Source organism: Mustela erminea, chromosome X (genome assembly GCF_009829155.1).
Source record: "Mustela erminea isolate mMusErm1 chromosome X, mMusErm1.Pri, whole genome shotgun sequence".
Lineage (NCBI taxonomy): Eukaryota > Metazoa > Chordata > Mammalia > Carnivora > Mustelidae > Mustela > Mustela erminea.
In genome coordinates this window covers 83786965-83805970 of record NC_045635.1, presented here as the reverse complement: position 1 = coordinate 83805970, position 19006 = coordinate 83786965, and positions in this window count along the sequence as shown.

The window sequence follows — 19006 nt, the reverse complement described above, 5'->3', positions numbered from 1 at the left end:
AACTAGTTGTTCTTTTAAACTGTGGCTTTTTTTCTGTGCTCAAGGACAGACCCATCTGTTCCTAGTCCCTTGGTACTATCCCTTCTCACTGCAGTTCCCAGCGGGGGTGGGAGTTACTGTGTTACTATGTCTCCACTTTGCTGGTATCTTTTGCCATTCTCTCTATCTTTTGTTGTGCACAAGCTCTTCAGTCAGCTCTTAGTTCTTCTTCAAAAGGAATCACTCTATAAACATATGTAACTTGGTGTGTTCCATGGTAGAGGTGAATTCAGGGTCTTCCTACACTATCTTGGAACCTGATAGATCTATTTCAGATCTTATTTTTGATGTCATGATCAACAACTCCTTGCCTAAGGGTGCCTTGTTGGCTGAATTGGTTAAGCATCCAAGTCTTGATTTCAGCTCAGGTCATGCCCTCAGGGTTATGAGATTGAGCCCCATGTTGGGCTCCATGCTGGGTGTGAAGCCTGCTCAAGATTCTCTCCCTCCCTCTGCCCCTCCTCTTTCTCCCAGCCACCAAAAAACAAAAACAAACACAAAACACACAAAAAACCAACTCCATGCCTAGACCTAGACCCCAAAGATATTTCTACTATATTTTTTCTAAAAGTTTTATAATTTTATATTTTGTAATTAAGTTTTTGACTAATTATAATTAATTTTTGTATAAAGCTTGAAGTTTAAGGGTTTATCTTTCATTTATTTTTGCCTATGGATGCCTGATTCATCCAGTACCATTTGTTGAAATGGCTATCTTTCCTCTATTGAATTGCCTCTGTACTTTCGTGAAAAATAAGTTGGACATATTTGTTTTATCTATTTATGGGTTCTCTCTTTTGTTCAATTGACCTATCTGTCTAATGCTCTGCCAATACCACACTCTTGATTACTAAAGAGTAATCTCAAGTCTTAATTATGTAATTATAACAATATTTATCATGTTTAACTTTCTTGTATAAACACATTGATTTGTTATTCTACCACACAGTGACAGAGATTGATGGTGACAATAGATATTTTGTTGTCAAATTGCTAACTCTAATTACAAGAATACTAGTATTATACCACTGAATTTGTGTTGCATGCCTTTCTTCCGGAATGTACCCATAAATAATGCTACAGATTTGCTTCATTATTCACAGATTACTAGAGGTTTTTAAATAAAAATATTACATATTAGCAAATGCATTTTTAGGAACTGGTGAGATTACTTTAATATTTTTTGATGTTGACTTAATTAATATGTTTATCACATGTGTGGATTTCCTAATATAGACCCATCCTTGAATTCTTGAGGTAGAAGTCCAGATGCAGATAAGCTACTTAGGGACAAACAGAAACCAAAGGAGGCACTAATTTTTCTGACAAAGCAGTAAAATCTAAGATAAAAACAAAAGGTTTAGAATCTATTAATAATATTGATCAGTTAAAGAGACATAAACATATAATTTAGCATCATTATGTCCCTAAATATAGAACTGTTGCTGAAAATATGAGTTAAAAATTTCCTTCCATATCCTCAGAAAACCTCCCCCTTCCCTTCCTCCCTCTCTTTTTCCCCCATGTCTATCATCACCACACCCCTTCCATATTCATTGTAATAGTAACAATAACTTAAGCCTTAATCATACAAATAAAACAAGAATAAACTGTAGATGTCATCATATATTATGGTCATCCAATATATGGTAATCTTATTTTTGCAAATGTTGTCAACTATTTGACATAGGGATAGTCATGAAGATGACTGGATACAGGAAGAAATTCCTAACATTTAGAGTTCAAATGATAGAAATTAAATTAACCTGGTATTAATTTAAATAGTAAAAGAAATTAAAAGTAATTTTTATTGTCCTTCATTTCAACCTTAAGGACTGTCATCAGCATTTCTCAGAGAGCAGCTTGGAACTGAATGTTACATTATCTGTTACATATTTTAAAGCATCAATAATTTTCACAATCACCATGGTCTTTGCAACTTTTGTTATCATATGGAGAATGTTTCAACGTGAAAGGAACATAAAGTATTTAATGGCAATGAAAAGAAGAGTAATAAAACTTATAGCACTAGAAAAATTCTAATCTCCTACATAAACCACACTCCACCAGATTACATGGAAATGGTACAAAGAACTTCTTTCTTTCCAACAATTCATCATACAGTTCCTTCAAGCACAAAGATATGACACTAAAGCTCATACGGAGTGGAGGTTTGTACATTTCCCTACTTACTACATTTCCAAATGTTTCATTATGATTGTTATATTTAGGATAAATCACAGGTATTTCTTTTTATGGAAGGGATTAGTAGAGGGTAAGAATGAAACTAGCATATGTTAAATGTTTCCTCACTTGCCTTACTGCTATATTGGGCACTTTGTAGAGGATTTCCTCTTCATTCCTAACTACAACCCTACAATGATGCTTTATGCATCATCCTTTCACTTAGATAACTTTAGTCAAGCTCAGAGAGGTCAAGTGCATTTTCTAAGGTTACCCTTCTTTTAAGAAGCGGGGCAGAAATTCTAACCCACATTTCTTGATCTTTTAAACCTGTCTTTTCTCCTGCATCTCTATCGCAGCTCAATTTCACATGGTGATCTTCCAAGTTTCAGGAATTTATTGGATAAACAGGGTGGGGTGTGTGTGTGTGTGTGTGTGTGTGTGTGTGAGAGAGAGAGAGAGAGAGAGAAAGAGAGAGAGAGAGATATCTCATATATGGCTATGTGTTACTATTATTTTGATCCACATGGATATGTTCAGTGGGTCTGGGGCTGAAAGTTTAGATTTCCTTTTTAGTTTTTTAACTTCATGTATATAATTGAGAGTACAGTATGGGGGAGGGGCAGCAGAACAAGCAGACACTCTGCTGAGCGAAGCATCCAATGAGGTGGGGCAACAATACCCACCAGTCCCAGGACCCTAAGGTCATGACCAGAGCTAAAGTCAGATGGTTAACTGACTGAGCCACCCAGGTGCCATATGGTTGTCCTTTTAAAAATTAAAGTTCTCTGACTTTTTTCACTTGATCTTAGCCAAAAGGCCGAGAAGCGATCTCTCTTTTTTCGCTGAAAATAAAAAAAGCCTACATATTGAAATATACCTAGAGAGTTTTAAAATGTAAATAAGGAGAGTGATGTCATCAAGATAGTGGCATAGTTTGTTCTCAACTTCAGTCCCCCACACAAGACTAACTAGCAACTATCCGCAGACAAGACACAACTGAAAATCTGAGAACAAGGAATGAGCCTAAGGCAACTTCCTGAACCACAGAAACTGAGAAGGCCTCCATTAGAAGGGTAAAATGAGAGGCTTCACTTTTTTGGCATTGCCCCTCCCCCAGGCCAGCACAACATCCTACCCAAAGAATGCCCCTAGATTTATGGTTTGTCCAGTGGGAAAAAGAGAGAGTAATGTGGACATCCAGCCCCCCAGCAGTGGGATGCTTCTTCACAGGAGAACCAATTGGGTCTTGCCCCATGAGGATCACTGGGAGAATTTTCAGGGCTCAATCACTGGGGATTAGATAGAGATGGAAAAGTGGGAAGGAACTTCTAGCAATCAGCACTCACATCTCAGTGTACTGCCATTCAGCTTCCATCAGTGCATAAGCAGAGATTCCAGCCAGTGTCTCATGACCATTTGCAGAGATGAGTTTGTGTTCCTGTCACAGTTTTGGCAGTTTTGCCTGATTTGGGTCTCTAGCTAATGAGCTGTACCAACTGTGGAGCCCATTCTCTGACCCTGCCTGGGCAGAGAAGTTTGAAATCCCACTCAACTGCTGATCATAACCTTAAATCCCACCCCACTGGGAAACCTGGACATACATGCCCAGTTGACACAGAGCATATTCTATGGTTTTCTAGGCAGGGAAAAAAAATGCAATTTTGAAGCTTTGTCCGACTGTAAAGCATATCTTCCAGTCCCAACCCATGGGAAAACCTGACTCCAAATGCCTGGAAGTTGCAGAACACATCCTAAAGCCTGTTCAGCCAGGAAAGCAAGGGATCGAAGAGGGGTATGCTTGTTTGTATTTGTGGTTATGTGTGTGTGTGTGTGTGTGTGTGAGAGAGGGAGAGAGAGAGAGAGAGAGAAAGGGGAGAGGGGGGAGAGAGAGAGAAGGCACATTTTAGGCTGTAGACCCTGAGAATTTTAGATAAAAATGGAAAAAATAGTTATACAATAATAAATATATTTCTACAATATTTTTATGAGTAAATTTATTGAAAGATTTCCCAAATGCTATGTTTAATAATACATTTCAATCATTTTATTACATGTAATAAATTCTGGTTATAAGACACATTTTTCAAAAGACATTTTGTTTTGTGTCAGTCTCAGCCTATTGATAGCAATGTTACCAGCTAAAAAATGCCTGAGGCACTCAGTTGTGCTGTACTGCTTGTGGTGAATTCCCACAAAGATTTCCCTGACTGGAGCTAATGTTGTGGGTAGACAAGCTCTCATGGTTCTTAATATGACTGCAAGATGAACCCCAGCAATAACCATCAGAGAGCTTTGAAAAAAAATTATTACCAGCAGGTTCTGGAAAGTATACAGCACATTCAGAGCCATACAGCAAGGTTTCATGTAGAGAGAAAGAGAGAACCTAGGATTTTGTCTTTATTGGAGGTGAGGGTGGGGTGCCTAAGGTTTCGTGGGTTCACTATTTGTGAATTTTTTAAATTTTTTTTAAATTTATTTGACAGAGAGAAATCACAAGTAGACGGAGAGGCAGGCAGAGAGAGAGAGAGGGAAGCAGGCTCCCTGCTGAGCAGAGAGCCCGAGGCGGGACTTGATCCCAGGACCCTGAGAGCATGACCTGAGCCGAAGGCAGCAGCTTAACCCACTGAGCCACCCAGGCGCCCCACTATTTGTGAATTTAACATAAGAATGGAAATTAGGGAATGTGGGAAGGGAAAAGCAAAGGAAATCTTTCAATAAGTTTAGCTATCTAAGTCAACCAGAGCTTTCTAAAAAGGGGAACTTAGAGGTGGGTCAGCCAGGCTCTTTAGCGATATTAACAAGTGCTGGTGAGGATGTGGAGAAATGAGAATCCTTGTAAACTTGGTGGTAATGCGAAATGGTGCTGTGACTTTGGAAAAAAGTGTGGCAGTTCCTTAAAATTTGAAAATAGTGTTACTATATGACCTGGCATTTCTATTCCTAGGTATTTACCCAATAGAAAAAAAAATACGTCCACACAAACACTTGTACACAAGGTCCATAGTAGCATTATACATGATAGCCAAAAAGTATAAACAACTCAAATGTCCATCAATTAATGAATGAAAAAATAAAATATAGTATATCCATGCCATGGAATATTATTTGATAACAAAAAGGAATAAAGTATTGATGGTTGCTACAACATTAATGAAGCTTTAATACATCATGAGACATGAAGGAAATCAGAATCAAAAGTTCAAATGGATTGTTTGATTTCATTTATAGGAAAAGTCCATTGTAAGCAATCCATATAGACATAAAGTAGATTAGTGTTTGCCTAGGAATAGAGGAAGTACTGGAAGGAAATACAAAAAAATACAATCATAATTATTTTGAACATCTTATATCCATTAAATTGTATGATAACAATTATTTTCATACAAATATATAGTCATTTAAAATTTTTGGATATAAAGAAGAAAACAATGTCAACCATTAAGCACACATTCCCAAGGGTAAAGTTTTATTTTTCTACTTGATTTGAGATGACATGTAAATGGTAGAGCCAAACTTTGGGGAACCCAGAGTTCTCTGATTCCACAGATTATGTTCCTAACCATTAATGTAAAAGGTAATCTCTTTTAGCTATAATACCAGTAGAGGGGACCTGACTTATCCCAGATCTGTTTAGCTAAACAGTGAGACTCCAAACTTTTAACATATATTTTAGTGTCCTGTGTAGCAGGGCGGTGTTAAGCTATGTTTTCTTTTAGTTACTTTGTATTTCTTCACTATCAAAAAATGTGCTTCTGTAATATGAACGTAGAAGGTTATTTAAAGGGACATAAGTCTATATGGAATGAAAAAAAGTGAGGCGATCACTCCTGAACCAAGGGCTATCTCTATCCTTCTTAATCCTTGAATCTTGTCTGTCACCTTCTCTCGAAACTTCAATGATTTTTTAAAAGATTTTATTTATTTATTTATTTGGCACAGAGAGAGAGAGAGATCACAAGTGGGCAAAGAGGCAGGAACAGAGAGAGGGGAAGCAGGCTCCCTGCTGGGCAGAAAGCCCAATATGGGGCTCGATCTCAGGATCCTGAGACCATGACCTGAGCGGAAGGCAGAGGCTTTAACCCACTGAGCCATCCAGGCGTCCCAACCTCGATGGTTTTGAGTGTGTATTGGGACATCTATAGCAGGGTAAAGGAAGATACAGAGTGCAGAAAATTGTTAGATGAGCTCTCAGAGGGGAAAATGTGAAGGGGAATATTTAACAAACCTATAGCCTTAAATCATAAATAAAAATAGGGACTACTTGTGTGAAAGTGCCTGTTCCTCCACACCTTCACCAAAATGACTACCACCAATTTTTAGAAATTAAATTTTTCCAGTCTTAAAGTTTAAAAAAAACATTCCTTATTGCTTACATAATTCACTTCAATGGTTGCCCAAAATTCCATTATTCATTTAGATGTGCCTTAATTAATTTAAAAAATTTCCTAATCCGAATACTTAGTTTCTTTCTATAAATTCCCTGCTTTAACAATACTCTCTTAAAGCTTTTTGGAGTCAAGTTCTATTTAAAAGAATATGGTTAAGGAAGATGTGGTCCATATACACTATGGAGTATTATGCCTCCATCAGAAAGGACGAATACCCAACTTTTGTAGCAACATGGACGGGACTGGAAGAGATTATGCTGAGTGAAATAAGTCAAGCAGAGAGAGGCAATTATCATATGGTTTCACTTATTTGTGGAGCATAACAAATATCATGGAGGACAAGGGGTGTTAGAGAGGAGAAAGGAGTTGGGGAAATTGGAAGGGGAGATGAACCATAAGAGACTATGGACTCTGAAAAACAATCTGAGGGTTTTGAAGGGGCGGGGGGTGGGAGGTTGGGGTACCAGGTGGTGGGTATTATAAAGGGCACAGATTGCATGGAGCACTGGGTGTGGTGCAAAAACAAGGAATACTGTTATGCTGAAAATAAAAAATAAATTTAAAAAAATTAAAAATAAATAAATAAATAAGTAAATAAAAATAAAAGAATATGGTTTATGTGTAAGTGAATGAGCTCAATAAAATTCAGCTCGCCTTCTCTATCTTTCTACGGAACCACAAAAAACAAAAATCTAAAATGAAAATCCATGAATACCTAAATAACAAAAAAACTGAGCAATAGACATTTGAGCCTGAGCTCCTCTACTGGTGCCACTGTCAGTTATAGGTACCAAAATATACAGTGTGACTTCCGGGAGCTCTTAATGAGAGTGTAGGTGCTTGAATAGGGTTTCTCAACCTCCACACTATTTATACTCTGAATTATATAACTCTTTGTTATATAATGGGGGCTGTCCCATGCACTGTAGAAAGTTAACCAACAACCTGGGCCTTTACTCACTAAATGCCCATAGTTCAACTTCCACCCCTATTTGTGACAACCAGAAATGTCTCCAGACATTGCCAAATATCTCCTGGGGGTGGAGTGAGAATCAGTCTTTGTTTGGCAGCCTTCAGTGCTATAACTGTGATTTAGAAATAGTACCACACGAAGGGAAGAAACTTATTCAAGTCCTCCAAATCAGTGATGGGCCAGGCACTGGGACAAACGTCTCCTAACTTTCTTTCCATTGTCCTTCCCAGCAGACCTGTTATCATACTTTTTGTTCTTCTGCAGTAACTTATAACCCAATGGCTCAAGAACAGTTAGAGACACCCAGTTCAGATAGATCTCTGACCTATCCTAAAAGACATTAACTAAAATAAAGTAAAAATAAAACAGGAAAGCACACAAAACAGTTGGAAGGAATACATTTAATCATGAAGTCTCATGAAAATTTTTCTGGTCTGTTTTAGGTCTTAGTTTCTTCTTTTATGGATTGTGGCTAATAACCTCTGCCACACAGAAGCATTGTGATAAATGCATGTGGTAACAAATGCAAAGTGGCAGACACTCAGTAAAAGTAAGTTCCCATAGGGGCACCTGGGTGGTGCAGTGGGTTAAGCCTCTGCCTTTGGCTCAGGTCATGATCTCAGGGTCCTAGGATCAAGCCCTGCATCGGGGTCTCTGCTCAGCAGGGAGCCTACTTCTCCCTCTCTTTCTGCTTGCCTCTCTGTCTACTTATGATCTCTCTCTCTATCTCTCTCTCGCTGTCAAATAAATAAATAAAATCTTTTTTTAAAAAAAGTAAGTTCCCATAGTTCCTTGAGGGTAGAAATTCTCCAGTCAGATACAAACTGTTGTTCAACTAAATGTAACAAGAATACTGTATTATTGGGTTCATCCAGTATGGAATGTGATGATATCTGCAGTGTAAGTTAGAAAGTAATTATTTGGAAGTCTCTGCTTTTTTCCCAAAGAAACCTAAGTTCTTTCCCAGATGGGATCTCAAGTAGCTCCATGAAATCCTTAGATGACAAGGTCAGTAGAGGAGAAATGGTACATTTGACAATAACAATGCAAAGGAGAAAGGTAGAAGCAAAAATGTTTTAGGGCAAGAAATAGCACAAAATGGTAATTTAATCCATAGGAAGAAATGAGGAGAATCAGAAATGGCAGTTAAGAAATCTAACACAACAAACTCATAAATACATATTTTTTCTTTCTTCTCTCAGCCTCTTTAAAGATATAAAATTATATAAAGTAATTATCATAACCATATTGTTAGGTTTATTAAATATATAGGCAATATGCAAAGCAATAATAACACAAAAAGTAGAGGAGGTAATACAGCAATACAGGAGTAATGTTTCTATAGCTCACTGGAATTAGTATAAATCTAAAGTAGATGGATAAATTGATGTACATTGTAGGTCCATAATTAACTACTAAGTAAACAAATAAAACACATAATGACAAAATCCCTGGAGGAATTGAAATACTCAGCTAGTGAAATATTTAATTATTGTAAGTATTGGAATATTGAAAATATTCACTTAATGCAAAATAAAACAATAAAGGAGGAAAAGAAGAACAAAAAGACATGAAACATAAATCAAAAGTAAATTGGTAGACATGAATCTTACCATATTAATAATAACATTAAATGTGAATGGACTTAGCAATCCATTTAATCCAATCAAAAGGAAAAGATTGTCAGAGTGGATAAAAAACACAATCGAGGGGCACCTGGGTGGCTCAGTGGGTTAAGCTGCTGCCTTCGGCTCAGGTCATGATCTCGGGGTCCTGGGATCGAGTCCCGCATTGGGCTCTCTGCTCAGCGGGGAGCCTGCTTCCTCCTCTCTCTCTCTGCCTGCCTCTCTGCCTACTTGTGATCTCTCTCGGTCAAATAAATAAATAAAATCTTAAAAAAAAAACAATCAAATGATATGCTACATATAGGAAACACAATTTTTTAAAATTTATTTTCAGCATAACAGTATTCATTATTTTTGCACCACACCCAGTGCTCCATGCAATCCATGCCCTCTATAATACCCACCACCTGGTACCCCAACCTCCCACCCCCACCGCTTCAAACTCTTCAGATTGTTTTTCAGAGTCCATAGTCTCTCATGGTTCACCTCCCCTTCCAATTTCCTCCAACTCCCTTCTCCTCTCTAACTCCCCATGTCCTCCATGCTATTTGTTATGCTCCGCAAATAAGTGAAACCATATGATAATTGGCTCTCTCTGCTTGACTTATTTCACTCAGCATAATCTCTTCCAGTCCTGTCCATGTTGCTACAAAAGTTGGGTATTCATCCTTTCTGATGGAGGCATAATACTCCATGGTGTATATGGACCACATCTTCCTTATTGAAATTAAAAAATACAAATGAATTAATATAAGTGGGTGGATAAAGATTTACTATGAAAATCACAACCTTAAGAATGTTGAAGTTACTAGAGATAAAATGGAGCATTTTATAATGCTAAAAGGTCAATATAAGAGGTAAAAATGATAAACATATGTGCACCATACAGAAGAGTCCTACAGTATGTGTTCATAAGTAGAATAATGGTTACCCAAAGATGGCTTCATCCTAAAATCCAAAACCTGTGAATATGTTACGTGATATGGCAAAATGGACATTTTAAATGTGATTAGTTGAGGAGGTTACAAAGATGGCGGAGAAGTAGCAGGCTGAGACTGCTTCAGCTGGCCGGAGATCAGCTAGATAGCTTATCTAAAGATTGCAAACACCTGAAAATCCATCGGCAGATCGAAGAGAAGAAGAACAGCAATTCTGGAAACAGAAAAACAACCACTTTCTGAAAGGTAGGACCGGCGGAGAAGTGAATCCAAAGCGACGGGAAGATAGACCCCGGGGGGAGGGGCCGGCTCCCGGCAAGCGGCAGAGCAACAGCGCACAAAATCAGGACTTTTAAAAGTCTGTTCCGCTGAGGGACATCGCTCCAGAGGCTAAACCGGGGCGAAGCCCACGCGGGTTCAGCGTGGCCTCAGGTCCCGCAGGGTCACAGAAGGATCGGGGGTGTCTGAGTGTCGCAGACCTTGTGGGTATTGGAACGGGAAAGCCGGCTACAGAGACAGAGCCGACAGTAAGCTCACAGCTCGGTGTTACCTTGAACTGGTCGCAGGCTCGGTGAGGTTACCTTGAACTGGTCGCAGGCTCGGTGAGCTCGGAGCATGGCCGGAGGTCAGGTAGACGGGAGTAACTGGGCGCTGTTCTCTGAGGGCGCACTGAGGAGTGGGGCCCCGGGCTCTCGGCTCCTCCGGGCCGGAGACCAGGAGGCCGCCATTTGTATTCCCGTCCTCCGGAACTCTACGGAAAGCGCTCAGGGAACAAAAGCTCCTGAAAGCAAACCCGAGCGGATTACTCACCCCGGCCCCGGGTAAGGGCGGTGTCATTCCGCCTGGGGCAAAGACACTTGAGAATCACTACAACAGGCCCCTCCCCCAGAAGATCAACAAGAAATCCAGCCGACACCAAGTTCACCTACCAAGGAGTGAGGTTTCAATACCAAGGAGAGCAGCAGAATTCCAGAGGAGGAGAAAGCCAAGCACGGAACTCATGGCTTTTTCCCTGTGATTTTTTTTTAGTCTTGCAGTTAATTTAATTTTTTTTTTCATTTTTTTTTCTCGCCTTCGGGTAAAATTTTTTTTTTAACTGTTACCTTTTCTTTTTTAACGATTTTTTACTAGTTTATCTAATATATATATTTTTTCTTTTTTACATTTTTCTTAGGTGTTTTCTTTTTTTTTAAATTCTTTTCTTTTCCTTTTTTTTTTTTTTTTCCTTTTTCTTTTTTTTTCTTTCTTCCTTTTTGAACCTCTTTTTATCCCCTTTCTCCCCCCTCACGATTTTGGATCTCTTCTAATTTGGTTAAAGGATTTTTTCCTGGGGTTGTTGCCACCCTTTTAGTATTTTACTTGCCCCTTCATATACTCTTATCTGGACAAAATGACAAGACGGAAAAATTCAACACAAAAAAAAGAACAAGAGGCAGTACCGAAGGCTAGGGACCTAATCAATACAGACATTGGTAATATGTCAGATCTAGAGTTCAGAATGACAATTCTCAAGGTTCTAGCCAGGCTCGAAAAAGGCATGGAATATATTAGAGAAACCCTCTCAAGAGATATAAAAGCCCTTTCTGGAGAAATGAAAGAACTAAAATCTAACCAAGTTGAAATCAAAAAAGCTATTAATGAGGTGCAATCAAAAATGGAGGCTCTCACCGCTAGGATAAATGAGGCAGAAGAAAGAATTAGTGATATAGAAGACCAAATGACAGAGAATAAAGACGCTGAGCAAAAGAGGGATAAACAGCTACTGGACCACAAGGGAGAATTCGAGAGATAAGTGACACCATAAGACGAAACAACATTAGAATAATTGGGATTCCAGAAGAAGAAGAAAGAGAGAGGGGAGCAGAAGGTATACTGGAGAGAATTATTGGGGAGAATTTCCCCAATATGGCAAAGGGAACGAGCATCAAAATTCAGGAGGTTCAGAGAACGCCCGTCCAAATCAATAAGAATAGGCCCACACCCCGTCACCTAATAGTAAAATTTACAAGTCTCAGTGACAAAGAGAAAATCCTGAAAGCAGCCCGGGAAAAGAAGTCTGTAACATACAATGGTAAAAATATTAGATTGGCAGCTGACTTATCCACAGAGACCTGGCAGGCCAGAAAGAGCTGGCATGATATTTTCAGAGCACTAAACGAGAAAAACATGCAGCCAAGAATACTATATCCAGCTAGGCTATCATTGAAAATAGAAGGAGAGATTAAAAGCTTCCAGGACAAACAAAAACTGAAAGAATTTGCAAATACCAAACCAGCTCTACAGGAAATATTGAAAGGGGTCCTCTAAGCAAAGAGAGAGCCTACAAGTGGTAGATCAGAAAGGAACAGAGACCATATACAGTAACAGTCACCTTACAGGCAATACAATGGCACTAAATTCATATCTCTCAATAGTTACCCTGAATGTTAATGGGCTAAATGCCCCTGTCAAAAGACACAGGGTATCAGAATGGATAAAAAAACAAAACCCATCTATATGTTGCCTCCAAGAAACTCATTTTAAGCCCGAAGACACCTCCAGATTTAAAGTGAGGGCGTGGAAAAGAATTTACCATGCTAATGGACATCAGAAGAAAGCAGGAGTGGCAATCCTTATATGAGATCAATTAGATTTTAAGCCAAAGACTATAATAAGAGATGAGGAAGGACACTATATCATACTCAAAGGGTCTGTCCAACAAGAAGATTTAATGATTTTAAATATCTATGACCCCAACGTGGGAGCAGCCAACTATATAAACCAATTAATAACAAAATCAAAGAAACACATCAACAATAATACAATAATAGTAGGGGACTTTAACACTCCCCTCACTGAAATGGACAGATCATCCAAGCAAAAGATCAGCAAGGAAATAAAGGCCTTAAACGACACACTGGACCAGATGGACATCACAGATATATTTAGAATATTTCATCCCAAAGCAACAGAATACACATTCTTCTCTAGTGCACATGGAACATTCTCCAGAATAGATCACATCCTCGGTCCTAAATCAGGACTCAACCGGTATCAAAAGATTGGGATCATTCCCTGCATATTTTCAGACCACAATGCTCTAAAGCTAGAACTCAACCACAAAAGGAAGTTTGGAAAGAACCCAAATACATGGAGACTAAACAGCATCCTTCTAAAGAATGAATGGGTCAACCAGGAAATTAAAGAAGAATTGAAAAAAATCATGGAAACAAATGATAATGAAAATACAACGGTTCAAAACCTGTGGGACACAACAAAGGCAGTCCTGAGAGGAAAATATATAGCAGTACAAGCCTTTCTCAAGAAACAAGAAAGGTCTCAGGTACACAACCTAACCCTACACCTAAAGGAGTTGGAGAAAGAACAAGAAAGAAACCCTAAGCCCAGCAGGAGAAGAGAAATCATAAAGATCAGAGCAGAAATCAATGAAATAGAAACCAAAAAAACAATAGAACAAATCAACGAAACTAGGAGCTGGTTCTTTGAAAGAATTAATAAAATTGATAAACCCCTGGCCCGACTTATCAAAAAGAAAAGAGAAAGGACCCAAATAAATAAAATCATGAATGAAAGAGGAGAGATCACAACTAACACCAAAGAAATACAAACTATTATAAGAACATACTATGAGCAACTCTATGCCAATAAATTTGACAATCTGGAAGAAATGGATGCATTCCTAGAAACATATAAACTACCACAACTGAACCAGGAAGAAATAGAAAGCCTGAACAGACCCATAACCAGTAAGGAGATTGAAACAGTCATTAAAAATCTCCAAACAAACAAAAGCCCAGGGCCAGATGGCTTCCCGGGGGAATTCTACCAAACATTTAAAGAAGAACTAATTCCTATTCTCCTGAAACTGTTCCAAAAAATAGAAATGGAAGGAAAACTTCCAAACTCATTTTATGAGGCCAGCATCACCTTGATCCCCAAACCAGACAAGGATCCCATCAAAAAAGAGAGCTATAGACCAATATCCTTGATGAACACAGATGCGAAAATACTCAACAAAATACTAGCCAATAGGATTCAACAGTACATTAAAAGGATTATTCACCACGACCAAGTGGGATTTATTCCAGGGCTGCAAGGTTGGTTCAACATCCGCAAATCAGTCAATGTGATACAACACATCAATAAAAGAAAGAACAAGAACCATATGATACTCTGAATAGATGCTGAAAAAGCATTTGACAAAGTACAGCATCCCTTCCTGATCAAAACTCTTCAAAGTGTAGGGATAGAGGGCACATACCTCAATATCATCAAAGCCATCTATGAAAAACCCACACGCAAATATCATTCTCAATGGAGAAAAACTGAAAGCTTTTCCGCTAAGGTCAGGAACACGGCAGGGATGTCCATTATCACCACTGCTATTCAACATAGTACTAGAGGTCCTAGCCTCAGCAATCAGACAACAAAAGGAAATTAAAGGCATCCAAATCGGCAAAGAAGAAGTCAAATTATCACTCTTCACAGATGATATGATACTATATGTGGAAAACCCAAAAGACTCCACTCCAAAACTGCTAGAACTTATACAGGAATTCAGTAAAGTGTCAGGATATAAAATCAATGCACAGAAATCAGTTGCATTTCTCTACACCAACAGCAAGACAGAAGAAAGAGAAATTAAGGAGTCAATCCCATTTACAATTGCACCCAAAATCATAAGATACCTAGGAATAAACCTAACCAAAGAGGCACAGGATCTATACTCAGAAAACTATAAAGTACTCATGAAAGAAATTGAGGAAGACACAAAGAAATGGAAAAATGTTCCATGCTCCTGGATTGGAAGAATAAATATTGTGAAAATTTCTATGCTACCTAAAGCAATCTACACATTTAATGCAATTCCTATCAAAGTACCATCCATCTTTTTCAAAGAAATGGAACAAATAATGCTAAAATTTATATGGAACCAGAAAAGACCTCGAATAGCCAAAGGAATATTGAAAAAGAAAGCCAACATTGGTGGCATCACAATTCCGGACTTCAAGCTCTATTACAATGCTGTCGTCATCAAGACAGCATGGTACTGGCACAAAAACAGACACATAGATCAATGGAACAGAATAGAGAGCCCAGAAATAGACCCTCAACTCTATGGTCAACTAATCTTCGACAAAGCAGGAAAGAATGTCCAATGGCAAAAAGACAGCCTCTTCAATAAATGGTGCTGGGAAAATTGGACAGCCACATGCAGAAAAATGAAATTGGACCATTTCCTTATACCACACACAAAAATAGACTCAAAATGGATGAAGGACCTCAATGTGCGAAAGGAATCCATCAAAATCCTTGAGGAGAACACAGGCAGCAACCTCTTTGACCTCTGCCGCAGCAACATCTTCCTAGGAACAACGCAAAAGGCAAGGGAAGCAAGGGCAAAAATGAACTATTGGGATTTCATCAAGATCAAAAGCTTTTGCACAGCAAAGGAAACAGTTAACAAAATCAAAAGACAACTGACAGAATGGGAGAAGATATTTGCAAACGACATATCAGATAAAGGACTAGTGTCCAGAATCTATAAAGAACTTAGCAAACTCAACACCCAAAGAACAAATAATCCAATCAAGAAATGGGCAGAGGACATGAACAGACATTTCTGCAAAGAAGACATCCAGATGGCCAACAGACACATGAAAAAGTGCTCCATATCACTCAGCATCAGGGAAATACAAATCAAAACCACAATGAGATATCACCTCACACCAGTCAGAATGGCTAAAATCAACAAGTCAGGAAATGACAGATGCTGGCGAGGATGCGGAGAAAGGGGAACCCTCCTACACTGTTGGTGGGAATGCAAGCTGGTGCAGCCACTCTGGAAAACAGCATGGAGGTTCCTCAAAGTGTTGAAAATAGAACTGCCCTATGACCCAGCAATTGCACTATTGGGTATTTACCCTAAAGATACAAACGTAGTGATCCAAAGGGGCACATGCACCCGAATGTTTATAGCAGCAATGTCCACAATAGCCAAACTATGGAAAGAACCTAGATGTCCATCAACAGATGAATGGATCAAGAAGATGTGGTATATATACACAATGGAATACTATGCAGCCATCAAAAGAAATGAAATCTTGCCATTTGCGACAACATGGATGGAACTAGAGCGTATCATGCTTAGAGAAATAAGTCAAGCAGAGAAAGACAACTATCATATGATCTCCCTGATATGAGGAAGTGGTGATGCAACATGGGGGCTTAAGTGGGTAGGAGAAGAATAAATGAAACAAGATGGGATTGGGAGGGAGACAAACCATAAGTGACTCTTAATCTCACAAAACAAACTGAGGGTTGCTGGGGGGAGGGGGTTTGGGAGAAGGGGGTGGGATTATGGACATTGGGGAGGGTATGTGCTTTGGTGAGTGCTGTGAAGTGTGTAAACCTGGTGATTCACAGACCTGTACCCCTGGTGATAAAAATATATGTTTATAAAAAATAAAAAATTAATTTAAAAAAATGTGATTAGTTAAGGATTCTGAGATGGGAAGATTATCCTGGATTATCCAGGTGTGTCCAGTGTAATCAAAAGTGTTCTTATGAAAGAAAGGAGGAAAGTCAGAAAAGGAAGTGTGACTACAGAAGCAGAGGCTGGAATAATGTGCCCACAAGCTAAGGAATGGGGTCAGCCCCTAGAAGGTGGACAAGGCAAGAAACAGATTATCTCCTACAGTCTTCAAAAAGGAGAAAATGCCTATCAACCACCTTGATTTTAACACACTGAAAATGATTTCAGTCATCTGATCTCCAAAACCATAAGATGGTCAACATGTGTTATGTAAGCCATTAAAATTGTGGTAATTTTGGTGCATGTGCCCCTTTGGATCACTACATTTGTATCCTTAGGGTAAATACCCAATAGTGCAATTGCTGGGTCATAGGGCAGTTCTATTTTCAACATTTTGAGGAACCTGAGGGTTTTGAAGGGACGGGGGGTGGGAGGTTGGAGTACCAGGTGGTGGGTATTATAGAGGGCACGGATTGCATGGAGCACGGGGTGTGGTACAAAAATAATGAATACTGTTATGCTGGAAATAAAAAAAAATAAAAATAAAAAAATAAAATGTTTAGGCATGACAAAAAAAAATTGTGGTAATTTTTTATAGCAGCAGGAGGAAATTAAAACTCGAATGAAGTAAAGATGGTAAAAATGGGAGAAGAAATAGATAATTATACAGTAATAGTTGGAGACTTCAATACTTCATTTTCCATAATGAATAGAAAACTAAGCCTAAGATCAACAAGGAAATGGAGGACTTGAACACAAGAATCCAAATATGTCAGAAGATATGTATGTAAACCTGCTGGGTCCAAATAGCCCACAATTCAATAGAAAAGAGTAGGCATTTTCCCCTCATCTCAACTCCATCAGACAACTCATTCTGTAATATTCTATATCACAAAAATGGCCCTGAATCTGTCATAATGTACATTAGTGTGTTTGTTTCCCTTTTAACATTCTCAAATGCTAAGGCAAAGTAATATTGAGGTTAAAATAAAAATCTCTCTTAAAGAAGAAACGGAATGGGAAGAAAGCAAACATTTGTTGCCAGTCTGTAGGTTTCAGGTATTCTGTCAGGATATTCTTTTACAGATTATAACAGTGAGGCTCAGATAGATTACTCACATGTGCCAGGGTCACACACACACAAAAAAGCTTGTTACAAAGCCCTTTGTTTGAAACCAGATACTCCACCTCTACTTTAGATGGACTATGTAGAGCAACAGAAACTCTCACACAACTGGTTGCATTGTGACCTAGTATTCAATCTTACAGAGCAATGTGGTTATGTCTAGCTGATTGTACCTATCTGATGATGCCTCAAATGGACCCATAAATATATATGCAGAACCCTTGGCAGATGTGTCCAGGGAGACCTGCAGAAGAAAGGCCTTTGGCCCACTCTTTCTTTTTTTTTAATTTTTTAAATTTTTTAAAAGATTTTATTTATTTATTTATTCATCAGAGAGAGAGAGAGAGAGAGGGCACACAAGCAGGCAGAGTAGGAGAGAGAAGCAGGCTCCCTGCTGAGCAAGGAGCCCGGATGTGGGACTTGATCCCAGGACCCCGGGGTCTTGACCTGAGCCAAAGGTATCAGCTTAACCAGCTGAGCTACCCAGGCATCCCTGCCCCACTGTTTCAATAGCACAAATTTGAAAACAAGCCAAATGGCTATGAACAGATTTTTCTGGATTAATAGAGTGGGGTACAATTTTACAGTGTATTACAATATTCCAGTGAAAGTGACACAGAAATTAGAATGTAGATAAATCTCAACAACAGAATCTGTGGAAAAACTTCAAGTTGCACAATGACACCTAGGTAAATTTGTGGAAATATACTGGTAAAGTTCATTTGTTAATCTGACTATGGGGAATACAATTCATTTTTATATGTTTGGAATATTTAATAAATTATAATGAAAACTTTTAGGACTTGTATTTATTATAATAAATTTAATCCACACATATCTTTACAAATGTTTAAGGCAGACTAAGGTACTGAGATGAAAACATAAATCAATGATCTATAATCATTAAAAAATATCTTCAGATGTTTTGCTGTAAGCCCTTCTGTTATTCTTATATATGATTATATGCAAAAGGACTATATACACATTACATATATACTTTATATGACTATTATCATATATATGTTGTTTTGTGTGTGTGTATATATATACACATATAGTTTAGTATTTTTTCTTCTGTAACATAAAATCACATAGTATGAGGGAAAAAATCTAATTTTACATAGAACAGGTTACAGTTCATCTGGCCCTATTTTTCAACAATAAATATGATGGAAAACACCATGATATACATGCA